Raw genomic sequence first — 13,241 nt, 5'->3', positions numbered from 1 at the left:
TACAACTACAGTCTCTTAAAATGTATTTTTCTCATTTTATACCATTTTCTTTGATTGGATGAATGTGATTTTGGCATGTCCCTCACGCAGCTCAGCTAACTTCAATGAGTGTAAAAAGTGGTTAAATAACACAATATTGAAATAATTTTTAAATATTATTATTACCCTCAGGCAGTTGTTAATAAAACAAGTCAGATTCTTCATTTATACTCTATTTTCATAATAATATTAAGCATTTTGTACGTGTCCCTGAAATTGCTGTCCACCCTGTCATGATGTTGTAAATGCCCCTTTAAGAAACCCTCTGATCTACTCAGTGAAATCTCCCCCTATTTTGCCTTTCTTCAGTGGAAGTTAAAACATCTGCTGCAAGTATACTAAGTATCTACACTTATATTTCCTAATTTTCATCATATTGTGTTTTTTAGTTGCATGTAATATATATATATATATATATACACACACACACATACAGAAAATATTTACATGTCTATATTTATATAATTTAGATTATAAATTAAATACTAAACGTAAGTCAAGGGGAAACAGAAACAGGTGTGGATCTAATTAACTAATCAAGGGAACTGAGTCCAACAGAGGAGGGAGGGTGGGGGTTCTGGAGGTGGGCAGGCAACGGGAAAGGGGCACAGTTTATAGGGCCAGGGTGGAGTCGATGGAGGAAGGAGCCAGGGAGGAGCCCGGAGCAGGAGGAGCCAGGTGGTAATCCAGAGGCCAGCCAGGATGGCGGCCCACGGTGGAGTTGACGGCGGGAGGAGCCATGGTGGAGAAGGGACCAACGACACCAGGGGACCGACTGACGGAGACTCAGCTGCTGGAGGTGGAGACCCAGGTGGAACGGAGCAGACGGAGAGCCGGAGCGAAACTGAGGTCCAGAGGGCCAAGGCAGAGCTGAAGGCTCAGGCGACTGAGGCAGAGGTGGGAATCCGGAAGACCGCGGTGGAGCCGGTGCGACTGAGGCTGAAGGTGGAGCTGGAGGGAAGGAGGAGCCTGACAGAGCCGGATGGATGGAGTGACGAGGCAAAGCCAGAGGAGTGGAGTCTCAAGGCGGCGGAGCCGGAGGGACGAGGGAGCCCGGTGGAGCCAGTGGGATGACGGGCCACGGTGGAGACGAGGGAGCTAGGAACCGAGGCGGAGCCGATGGGTCGGAGGACCAAAGTGTAGTCCAAGGCTCGGAGGCTGGAAGTGGAGACAAGGGATCCGCATGTCTGGGCGGAGCTGGAGACTGCAAGTACAGAGGCGGCGGAACAGAGCGCATGGCAGGCGCTGACTGAGGGACTGACAGGCATCAGTGGAAATGGAGGTAAGGAACTAGCTGGTTTGAGAGGAGGCGGGAGAGGGAGGTTGGGAGGGAACACATGAGGACATGATCTGGACAGAACCAGCGGAGACGCAGGAGACTCAGGGCTGGACGGAACCAGCGGAGATGCAGGAGATTCAGGGCTGGACGGAACCAGCGGAGACGCAGGAGATTCAGGAGCACAGGTTAGTACTTCTCCAAACCAGTCTATAAGGTCCATCTTGAAGATGTCCATTAGTTCCTCTATATAGCTCCCAGAAACCAGATGCAGCTCACCCTCAGTCGCGGGAGTGTGGGCGTGGCTTCCCTCCAAGCCCTCGAACACCACCAAAACTCCCTCGAGGATGGACGATATTGCCAGCTCACGCACTTGGTCAGACGATGTTTGAGGCTCAGGCTCTGTGGCGATGATGGGCTCAGTCGCAGTGGGCTCAGGCTCTCCATCTGCAGTGGGCTCAGGCAGTAGCTCCGTGTAGCGGGGTGACGGCTGGCTGGTCTCTGGTTCGGGAGTGGGGCTGGACATATCCTCCTCTGAGGGGCAGACGGAGAAATACAGTCCATTATTCTCCAGCACCCACTCCACACAAGCAGCGAAATCCTCCTTGGGACCGTTCGCTGGCAGGCGTGCCTTACACCGCTCGCTCAAGCTGGAGATGTAGAAGACGCAGAGCGAGCGGTCGGGTAAGTGGGTAAGGCACGCCAGATCGAGAAAGTCCCTGGTATGGTCCTCCAGCGACCGGTCCATCTGCTCCAGGCACAGGAGTTAGACGGCGGGCAGATCCATTCCGGGAGAGGACCAAAAAAATAAACAAAAATAAAATAACTAACTTTAAGGTCTGCTATTCTGTTACGTGTTAATACTAATAAGCAGTATTTTAATGAGAATTCACACAAGAAACAGAAATAATCCAGGAGCGAGGGATAGCAAACATGTAGATCAAATAATAGCAGACAAAGAAACAAAGATGAACACAGGCTTTAAATACTAAACGTAATCAAGGGGAAACAGAAACAGCTGTGGAGCTAATCAACTAATCAGGGGAACTAAGGAAACTAGGTCAAACTGTAACAGAAGACTGGAGTAATGATGCAGAAAATTCAGTTTTGATCACAGAAATAAATTATATTTTACTATATACTGTATTTGCATAGAGGACAGCTATTTTAAATGGTAACATTATGTAGGGTTTATACATAGATATAATTTAATTTAGCTCAAAGGGAATCATTTATGATTTTATAGGGAATTTGAACAGAATCACTGTTTTGCGGCTGATCACTGAGTCGGCTGGCGATTCACTGAACGAGCCGTATAACATTAATTCTGCACTGGATATTCAAATCCAAAATATAGTGAAAACACTATTAATAAGCACAGTAACAAGATCGGCAGATTAAGACATTAACTTGTAAGCACAAAACACAAGATACTTCTCTTTTCAATATAAATAAGACTTTATTTATATAAACCTAAGACATAAACTAATCTAACACATGAACACAAGCATTCACACATTCACACGTTGCAGAAAGAGAGATAAGATGAGTTTAGAGAATGAGAATGTGAAATCCCAAGTTTATAGCAATATGTGCTATCACATAGAACTGAACAACCATCAATCACTTAATTAACCCTCGCATTGAGTTTCTCAATGAGGCTAAAATTCATATTAAATGCACCAGCTCAGTTAGACCTGAAGGTTACTTGCTTGTGTTGCCTTTGTGTTACAGGGATTCCCTTTTGTCGTCGTCTTGGTTGCAGGAAAATGGGTTTCCCAAGTTGCTGATTGGCTGGAAGTTCAGTCGTTGAAGTGATGTCTTGGGCGTTGGCTGAGGATGCGGAGTTGGTCTGGTTGAAGTTTTGAGGCGGTCACAGGCTCGAGTTGAACTCGGAGACAAGGCGTGGCGGCAAAACTTAAACTGAGAACATGAAACTCGCAACGGAATATAAACTAAAATAAAAGAAAGAAAGGGTGTAACGAGACTAGGTGGTTTTTCTTCTCATCGTGGTGTTAAGTAGCAACTGGCCTGTAGGCCAGAGCACGCTCAAAGAGCGCTAAAAAAACAGCGTCAAAACGCGGTGGCAAAAAGAAGAAGGAAGAGAGAAGGGAAGAAGGGAAGATTTGATGGTGTCCTGAGTTTTTAAACTCGGCTTTTGGACACATCCCATCTGGTGTCTTGACCAATTAGATAGGCTATTATCTTAGCTAGGGTTGTTCCTTCCATCATAAATCAGCATGTTATCAGTCACACGGTCCGAATTTTACACACTCTTGCAAAGTATACTTTTGGATGTGATTTCTATAACCAGAATATGATACATTTGACAAAGAATCAGTTGGAAGAAACGTTTCAAGCTAGAATTGTCAAACTCATACATACCAAACACGAATAACCCTTAAAATCGTTCAATAGTTATTAAAAAGACATACACAATATGTGCTTAAAACATGATAGTCTAATGTGTGGGTTACATACATAATATAGTGTTATGCCTAGAAATGTCCTTTTAGGATGATTTTATATGCATATGTGGCGAGGGGGGCGTGGTTAGCAGGATCTGCAGCAGGAGAGAGAGACTGGAGAACGAGCGGTGAGTAAGTGGGTCAAGTACAAGATGACATTCACCTGTTTCTCGTTCCAGTGATTGGCGTGGAGAGATTAAAAACCACAGAAGGACAGACAGTGGCAGAGAGGGACAGACTGAGGACTCGGGAGGGAAAAGGATCGTGGCTGCTCAAAGACTCACCATAGTGCTGTGAACTTATGTTATTTGAAAGTGCCGGAGTGCACAACCTTTATTTTGTGGACACTTAATAAATTTCCCGAGCCTCAGTCACGCCGACTCCGACTTCTTCCTTCCTTCTTCCGAACTTTGTTACACTGGTGCCGAAACCCGGGAAGGAAGAAGCCCGGCCACCGCCATCATGCAGTCCCCGCCAAGCTCGCCGTTTGCAGAAGTCATCCAATCGCTCGCGGGCCTCCACCAAGAACACCATCAGGCGCTGCTGGAGATGCGGGACAATCAGGAACGCCGTTTCCGCTCCCTGATGCAGGCCCAGCAGGAGGACCGTGAGCTGTTCCGGAGCTGGATGGACCAGGAGGGACGGGCAGGGGAGCCGTCCTCGAGAAACCCCGCCGGCCCCTCTCACCTGCCCCTAAATAAAATGGGGCCACAGGACGACCCAGAAGCTTTCCTCGATCTGTTCGAGAAGTCGGCCGAGTCATGTGGGTGGCCACAAGACCAATGGCCGGTGCGACTCATACCTCTGCTGTCGGGGGAGGCCCAGGTGGCGGCCCAACAATTGCCCGTCCAAAACCTCCTGGTCTTCACCGACCTCAAGCGAGCCATCCTCCAGCGGGTCGGCCGGAGCCCAGAACAACATCGCCAGCGGTTTCGGTCATTGGAGCTGGGCGATAGTGGCCGGCCCTTCGTGCTCGCTCAACAGCTCCGGGACGCTTGCCGCAGATGGCTGTTGGCCGGGGGAGGCAACGTCGAGCAGATCCTCGACCGAGTGGTGCTGGAGCAGTTCATCGGCCGTCTGCCGAGGAAGACGGCAGAGTGGGTCCAGTGCCACCGCCCGACATCCGCTGATTTTGGGGACAAATTGGCCAGCTTTTAGTCAAGTATTGGGATGTTTAAGTGCGGATGTCTCTTGTGGAGAGAGGAAGCGGGAGAATGGAGTGGACGCGCAGGTGGGAGTGGCTGAGCCGGGGCTGCGGGATACTGAGCCGGGGGAACGGAGCGCGAATGAGAGGCTAATCCTCTCTGAACGCGATGATTTTCCCCTGGAACAGTCCCAGGATGAGTCCCTAAAATGGGCATTTGAACGAGTCCAGACCATCGACGGTCAGCAGCTCCAACCTGCCCGCCCACTCTCCTATCCCTATTTTGCTGTTTTAAAGGATCGGTTGTACCGAGTGACACAAGACACTCAGTCAAAGCAGGTTACAACCCAGTTGTTAGTACCTAAAAGCCGCCAGGAAATGCTATTCCAGGCGGCTCACTGTAATCCGATGGCGGGACATTTAGGGCAGGCAGCGACACTAAATCGTCTCATGGCCCGGTTTTTTTGGCCGGGCATTCACGAGAATGTGCGCAGGTGGTGCGCGGCTTGTCTTGAATGTCAGTTGGTGAATCCACCGGCCTCCCCAAAAGCGCCATTGCGCCCTCTTCCTCTAATGCAGGTCCCCTTCGAGAGAATTGGTATGGACCTCATCGGGCCATTAGAATGATCGGCACGCGGGCATCGCTTTGCATTAGTTCTGGTGGACTATGCAACCCGATACCCTGAAGCGGTGGCGCTTCGCAACATTTCAGCGAAAAGTGTAGCGAACGCCCTGTTTTCATTAATCTCCCGAGTGGGAATCCCGAAGGAGATTCTCACTGATCAAGGCACAGCGTTTATGTCACGTACGTTACGCGAACTGTACGAATTGTTGGGCGTTAAATCGATTCGCACCAGCGTCTACCACCCACAAACAGACGGACTGGTGGAACAATTTAACCGCACATTAAAAACCATGATTCGGAAGTTCGTCCATGAAGACGCCAAAAATTGGGACAAGTGGCTGGAACCCCTCTTGTTCGCTGTGCGGGAGGTCCCGCAAGCCTCCACAGGGTTTTCCCCCTTCGAGCTTCTTTATGGGCGTCAGCCCCGCGGGGTGCTGGACGTCCTGAGAGAAACTTGGGAGGACGGGCCTTCTGATAGCCGAAGTGAAATTCAATATGTGCTGGACCTGAGAACAAAACTCCACACTTTGGGGCAGCTGTCAATGGAGAATTTGTTACAGGCACAGGACCGGCAGAGCCGGCTGTACAACCAGGGGACCAGGCTACGTAAATTTGTACCGGGAGAAAAAGTACTTGTATTACTTCCTACGTCTAGCTCTAAATTACTCGCCAAGTGGCAAGGACCCTTTGAGGTCACACGGCGAATTGGGGATCTTAATTATGAGGTAATTCGCACCGACAGGAACGGAGCACTCCAGATTTATCACCTCAACCTCCTCAAAAAGTGGAGTGAGGCGGAGTCAGTGATGCTAGCGACGGCAGTGAGCGGAGAGGAGGATCTTGGGCCAGAGGTAAGCACCAAGCCACAATCTCTAGCTCTGGCCCCTGGCGGTGACCACCTCTCGCCCTCGCAGCTCGCTGATGTAGCTAAGCTACAGGCCGCATTTGCGGATGTGTTCTCGGCCCTGCCGGAGCGAACCAACCTCATACAGCACCACATAGAGACCGAGCCGGGGGTGGTGGTTCGCAGCCGGCCATATCGTTTTCCGGAACACAAAAAAAAGGTAGTTCAGGCAGAATTAGAGGCAATGCTAGAGATCGGAGTAATAGAGGAGTCCCACAGCGATTGGGCGAGCCCGATAGTTTTGGTACCTAAAACGGACGGCTCTGTACGATTCTGTGTGGATTATCGCAAGGTGAATGCTGTGTCGAAGTTCGACGCATATCCAATGCCGCGAATCGACGAACTGCTTGATCGGCTAGGTACAGCTCGATTTTATTCGACACTGGATTTAACTAAGGGATATTGGCAGATCCCCTTATCACCTTTATCCAAAGAAAAAACAGCCTTCACAACACCGTTCGGATTACACCAATTCGTTACGCTTCCGTTCGGGTTATTCGGGGCGCCGGCCACGTTTCAGCGCCTCATGGATAAAATTCTGCGGCCGCATGCAGCATATGCCGCTGCATATCTGGATGACATTATCATCTATAGTAACGACTGGCAGCGGCATATGGAGCATTTGCGGGCCATACTGAGAGCACTGAGGGCGGCCGGACTGACGGCTAACCCGAAGAAGTGTGCGGTTGGGCGTGTGGAGGTCAGGTATCTGGGCTTCCACTTGGGCCACGGGCAGGTGCGTCCCCAAATTAATAAGACCGCAGCGGTTGCGACCTGCCCGAGACCCAAGACCAAAAAGGAGGTGAGGCAGTTCCTGGGGCTGGCGGGATATTATAGAAGGTTTGTACCTAATTATTCGGACCTCACCAGCCCGCTGACTGACCTCACTAAAAAGGAAGCGCCCGATCCGGTCCAGTGGACGGAGCTGTGTCAGCAGGCTTTCACCCAGGTAAAGGCTGCTCTGTGTGGCGGACCGCTTCTGCACTCTCCTGACTTTTCTTTCCCCTTCTTGCTGCAGACAGATGCGTCGGACAGGGGGCTTGGAGCCGTCCTGGCCCAGGAGATAGAGGGTGAAGAACGGCCGGTGCTGTACATCAGTCGCAAGCTCTCTAAGAGAGAGACGATGTACAGCACCACTGAGAAGGAGTGTTTAGCGATCCGGTGGGCTGTTCTCACCCTCCGCTATTATCTCCTGGGACGGGAGTTCACTCTCTGTTCGGACCACGCACCCCTGCAGTGGCTCCACCGCATGAAAGATACCAATGCGCGGATCACCCGTTGGTATCTGGCCCTCCAGCCCTTTAAGTTCAAGGTGATCCACAGGCCGGGGGCTCAGATGGCTGTAGCAGACTTCCTCTCCAGGAATGGGGGGGGGGCTGCAGGCCGGAGGGCTTCCCGGCCTGAGTCGGGCGGTGGGGGTATGTGGCGAAGGGGCCGTGGTTAGCAGGATCTGCAGCGGGAGAGAGAGACTGGAGAACGAGCGGTGAGTAAGTGGGTCAAGTACAAGATGACATTCACCTGTTTCTCGTTCCAGTGATTGGCGTGCAGAGATTAAAAGCCACAGAAGGACAGACAGTGGCAGAGAGGGACAGACTGAGGACTCGGGAGGGAAAAGGATTGTGGCTGCTCAAAGACTCACCATAGTGCTGTGAACTTATGTTATTTGAAAGTGCCGGAGTACACAACCTTTATTTTGTGGACACTTAATAAATTTCCCGAGCCTCAGTCACGCCGACTCCGACTTCTTCCTTCCTTCTTCCGAACTTTGTTACAGCATATGAAAAAGAAAGTCTCTGTGTAGTTCTGTGGAGACCAAAAGACATGTTCTTTGGACAGAGGAATTTCAGTCTGGTTCTTTGTCTTCTATGTGTGGGGGAAAAGTCAATCTAAAGAAGCTTGTGATTTCTCTCGTGGAACACGTGATGGCCATCTCTTTGACTATTAATCTTGATTATTTACCCCAAATTTGACGATCTCCTTCCTGTGTTGGACTTATCAATAAGTGTTATTTTGTCTTAATGTTGCAAGCTGTTCTGGAAGAAGCTTGTTGGTTAGGCTTCCTTCAGAGGTCGGAGCTTGGAATCTGATTTACGACGTTGTCCTGTTTTCTTGGGGCCTCTCAGGAATTTCGGCTCCTCATGTTTCGATGTTCTGATCAAATCTTAGTTTTGTCTGACTCGTTCTGATCCTACAATTACATAGTTCACAGTACTGTTTACTCTATTTATTTTTCATCATCAAAATAATTTGTATACTCTTTTCCACAATTGGAGCTCTGTTCCTTAAAATGTAAAATATTCCTTAAAGGGATCCCTGGGTATTAAGACTTGTATGGCTTAATATAAAGTAAATGATGTCTCTTACTGAAATATGTAGTAGAAAACCCATTAAAGATCTATGTTATTTTTAAAAAATCACATCGTTTTATACATATTTTGGACTATGGGGGGCGCCATTATTCTGATGACGTAAAATGGTTGCACTAGATGAGTGACTGGCGCTACCTGTTGCTATTTTTACCACAACACAACTCAGAAAAGACAACTCGGAAAATAAAATACAGATATGATGACCCCAGCTACTGAAAGAGCTTACAGGACTCGATGGATATAAGTATAGGTTTAAATCAAATGCTGTACCATCGATTTTTCCCCACAAGGAGTGTAAACACCCCGGATCTCGAGGGAAATCCGCGCTGAGAAACTCCTCTAGCGGCTGCGCATCATGATTAGCGTCGGCATGTTTACATCAATAGATGGCATCTAGCTTTTCTTGTCTCAGCCGTTTGTAAGCTCTTTCAGTAGCTGTGGTCTACTAAAAGACTCAAAGGTATCAGGGCTAAAGTGGAGAGAAAAAAGAAATGGGTCTTTAGGAAGTTTTTTTCGTCCACAGGTATCTTCCCATTCTTTTCTCCTCTTCTTATTGCTAGGAAAGCAGTGAAGTCTTACATCGCTTCTCTTGTTGCCCTTCGACTGGAAATTACAATCGAAAGCCACACAATGTGGTATCGTATCAGTATTTTATTTTCTGAGTTGTGTTGCGGTAAAAATCCAAAGACTATAGAAATAAGTGGCAGTAGTTCACTGAGTGCAACCATTTGACGTCATCGACGCAGAATGTACTGTGCACATAAAATAATGGCGCCCCCCCATAGTCCAAAAACAATGTCGATTTTTTAAAAATAACATACATTTTCATGGGTTTTTTTACTACATATTTAAATAAGAGACATAATTTACGTTATATTAAGCTATACATGTCTTAATACACGGGGATCCCTTTAAGATGTTAAGCTCCTGCAAAAGTACATAACCAATAGAAAGGCACCATAAAAACAGTCTGCATTCTGAACTATTCAAGTCTTCTAGACCAGTGGCTTTCAAACCTGTCCTGGAGGCACCCCTGCCCTGCACATTTTGTATGTCTCCCTTCTCTACTTACGAGCTGATGAGCTGAATCAGGTGTGTCTGATGATAAGGGAGACATACAAAATGTGCAGGGCAGGGGTGCCTCCAGGACAGGTTTGAAAACCACTGTTCTAGAAGATACCAGAGCAGGTGTTCACAAACTCGTTCCTGGAGCCTCCCCAACACTGCACATTTTGCATGTCTTCTTCATCAATCACACCTGATTCAACTCATCAGCTCATTAGTAGCATCTCCAAGACCTGAAATGGGTGTGTCAGACAAAGGAGACATGCAAAATGTGCAGTGTTGGGGAGGCTCCAAGAATGTGTTTGGAAACCCCTGTACCAGAGCATTGTGTCATATGGCAGTGGTTCTCAATCTGTCTGTGATGAGCTCTGTGGGCAGAGCTCAGCCGGGATAGTTTCCATGAGCAATGCTTGTTTTGGCTGCGTGGCGTTATCAGTGTCCTTGTGGGATTCTTCAACCACATGATGACTCGAAAGCTGATATGAAGTCCTGTGGTCACTCATACTCTGTCCAGTTGTGTGTGTGCCATTCAGGTTGAGTGGATTGGCACACACTACTGAACGGTGATGGAGGGAGAAATAGATATTGTCCTTTAGCACTCTTGCATCAAGTTTGTTTGGGTGGAGGCCATCCAGTTTAAACAGTTGTCTATGGCCCCAGAAAAGATTGAAGTTGTCGATAAAGTTAACTCCTTTTATCCTGCAGGTTCTTTGTAGCCATGTATAAAGAGGACATAAAACACAGTTTTGGCCAATCTCATGTTAATCTTGAGAGCCTATAGTGTAGTACTCTTAGTATTCTATAGTGTAGTACAGGGGTGTCAAACTCAGTTCCTGGAGGGCCGGAGCCCTGCAGAGTTTTGTTCCAACCCTGCTCCAACACACAAACCATGTCCTTTTCAACCATGTCCATATCCAAAACATGTCCCCCTGCAGGACTTAATTATCTGGATCAGGTGTGTTTAATTAGGGCTGGAGCTGAACTGTGCAGGGCTCCGGCCCTCCAGGAACTGAGTTTGACACCCCTGGTGTAGTATCTTCGCAGCCATATCACCTTGCAGCCCAAGACTGGTTGCCCACTGAAGCTAAGCAGGGTTGAGCTGGTCAGTAGCTGGATGGGAGACCTCCTGGGAAAGCTAGGTTGCTGCTGGAAGAGGTGATAGTGAGACCAGCAGGGGGTGCTCACCCTGTGGTCTATGTGGGTCCTAATGCCCCAGTATAGTGATGGGGACACTATACTGTAAAAAGCACCATCCTTCGGATGAGACGTTAATCCAAGGGTCCTGACTCTCTGTGGTCATTAAAAATCCCAGGATGTCCTTCGAAAAAGAGTAGGGTATCCCCGGCATCCTGGCCAGATTTGCCCATTGGCCTCTGACCATCATGGCCTCCTAATCATCTTCATATCTACTGATTGGCTTCATCCCTCTGTCTTCTCTCCACCATTAAGCTGATGTGTGGTGGGCATTCTTGCGCAATATGGCTGCTGTCACATCATTCAGGTGGATGCTGCACACTGGTGGTGGTTTCTATGTAAAGCGCTTTAAGTACCCAGAAAAGCGCTATATAAATGTAACAAATTATTATTATTATTATTATTATTATAGTATTGCATCATTCACATCTCCAAAGAGTCTTCAGTTTAATCAGGTTTATAAATTAAAGATACAGCATACGATTTTCTCCGAAAACAGCGAGTTCCTGGAGGCGAGCCGTGGGTCGGAGCTGAAGATTCGCAAGCACTTATGGGCCGATTGGCAGTCATCACAGATATTTGATGCAGTTTTACAGCAGCTCTGAGTCATGACGGGGATCTTTATCGCTGGGACTGCTCTGTCTTTTAGTATCAAACGATGTGCAAATCCAGTTATAAAATACCTTGTTATAAAATATCAGCCACCGAAATGACAGGAACAAACAAACACACTTGTGAAACACTGAATAAGGTTATCTTTTCCTCACATCCAAAAACACATCTTAAAAGATATTCTTCTCGAGCAAGTACTGCAGTGCTGCCGATGACTTCCGTACCATAAACGAAACGCGTTGAGCGGCGCACTCTTACTCTCGCTAGGGTCGCTGAGTTCGCGCGCGCACATAACAATCCAACTCTTAACAGTGTAACCAACTCAGAATGCATGACATGGCATTGTATCCCCCTTTAAGCGCATCATATTGCAATGACAAGCGTATGCCAGTAACACAGTACCGCACATTGCCAACTAAACAACTAAATGAGCCTAAGCAACCAACTTCTTCCCGTCATCGCAGCGCGGAAGGTTATCTATCATTGTGTGATGAGGGGACAGCGAACCAGTGTTGCCAGGGTAACGACACAAGTGGGCTATTTTGTAAATACAGTCGCGGGAAAAATTACAGAGCCGTGGGTTGCAGTTTTTTGGGCTACTTTTATAATGTACTGCGACCACCCATAGTGTATATAGACAAATAAAAATAGATCATTTTACTAATGTGTATTATACTTGGAATGTATACCTGGCAACTTAAGAACGGAGAGGCGGTTGTAACATCAAACAACGTGAGTTTCAGCCAGAGCATACATGTTAAGGGTTTTACACAGCAGAAATAAACATGACAACAGCCACTATAGATTATATAACATAATAAACACACGATTACGATAGATATGGTCTGTATGTGATTTTTTTTTAGATGAATGTGTATATCTGAAATGCTAATTTGTGCAGCAATATAAAAGGCTATAAATAGCATATTTTAACAACAGTAAACAACCAAATTCCACATGTGATCGCAAAAGGAAGTTATTACAAACACTCGATGGTGGTTTGAAGTGAGTTCTGAGTAAAAGTGCACTATTAATCTATAAATTGTCTTATGAAGCATGATGCTAATATTAGCTCTAATGCAGCTGCAGAACAGGTCCAATTCTTCTTCATAATGCATTTTGTCATAATACTTCACGTAAGGTTGCAAGAAATGTTTTGTTGTATTTATTTAGAAATACTTTTGATAATAGTTGGGTAAACGTATACTGGGATTGAAGCGATGTGGCTTGGTAAATGTTTTATTGCCAGTATAAAGGCTGATAATGGCTGAATAAAAACAAAAGAATAATGATAAAAGAATAATAAGGATTATGTCTCATACCTGGTGGAAGTGTGAAAGGTTCTGTTTCCTTAAACTAGTTTGTCATGCATTTCTTTTTCAACACATTTACAGGTAGTATTTTATCACAATCCTAGTATTTTAAATTTGTGATTAATCATGATTAATCACAGTCCATGACTGTGATTAACACGATTAAATTTTTTAATCGATTGACAGCACTAATATACATATATATTCGTTGGCACTCTGACACACTACCGGT

The 13,241-nt window shown here is 47.0% G+C and overlaps 1 protein-coding gene across 1 annotated transcript in view; it reads right to left on the bottom strand.

The window, feature by feature from the left end:
* slc22a21 (solute carrier family 22 member 21) overlaps positions 1 to 13,241 on the bottom strand; it is a 53,295-nt gene that overhangs the window by 23,168 nt on the left and 16,886 nt on the right. The gene's annotated exons all lie outside the window — the stretch shown is intronic.

This window comes from Onychostoma macrolepis, chromosome 21, assembly GCF_012432095.1.
Source record: "Onychostoma macrolepis isolate SWU-2019 chromosome 21, ASM1243209v1, whole genome shotgun sequence".
In the NCBI taxonomy this organism is placed as follows: Eukaryota; Metazoa; Chordata; class Actinopteri; order Cypriniformes; family Cyprinidae; genus Onychostoma; species Onychostoma macrolepis.
The sequence above is the reverse complement of the archived record's forward strand: the minus strand, read 5'-3'. Positions and strand labels throughout refer to the sequence as shown.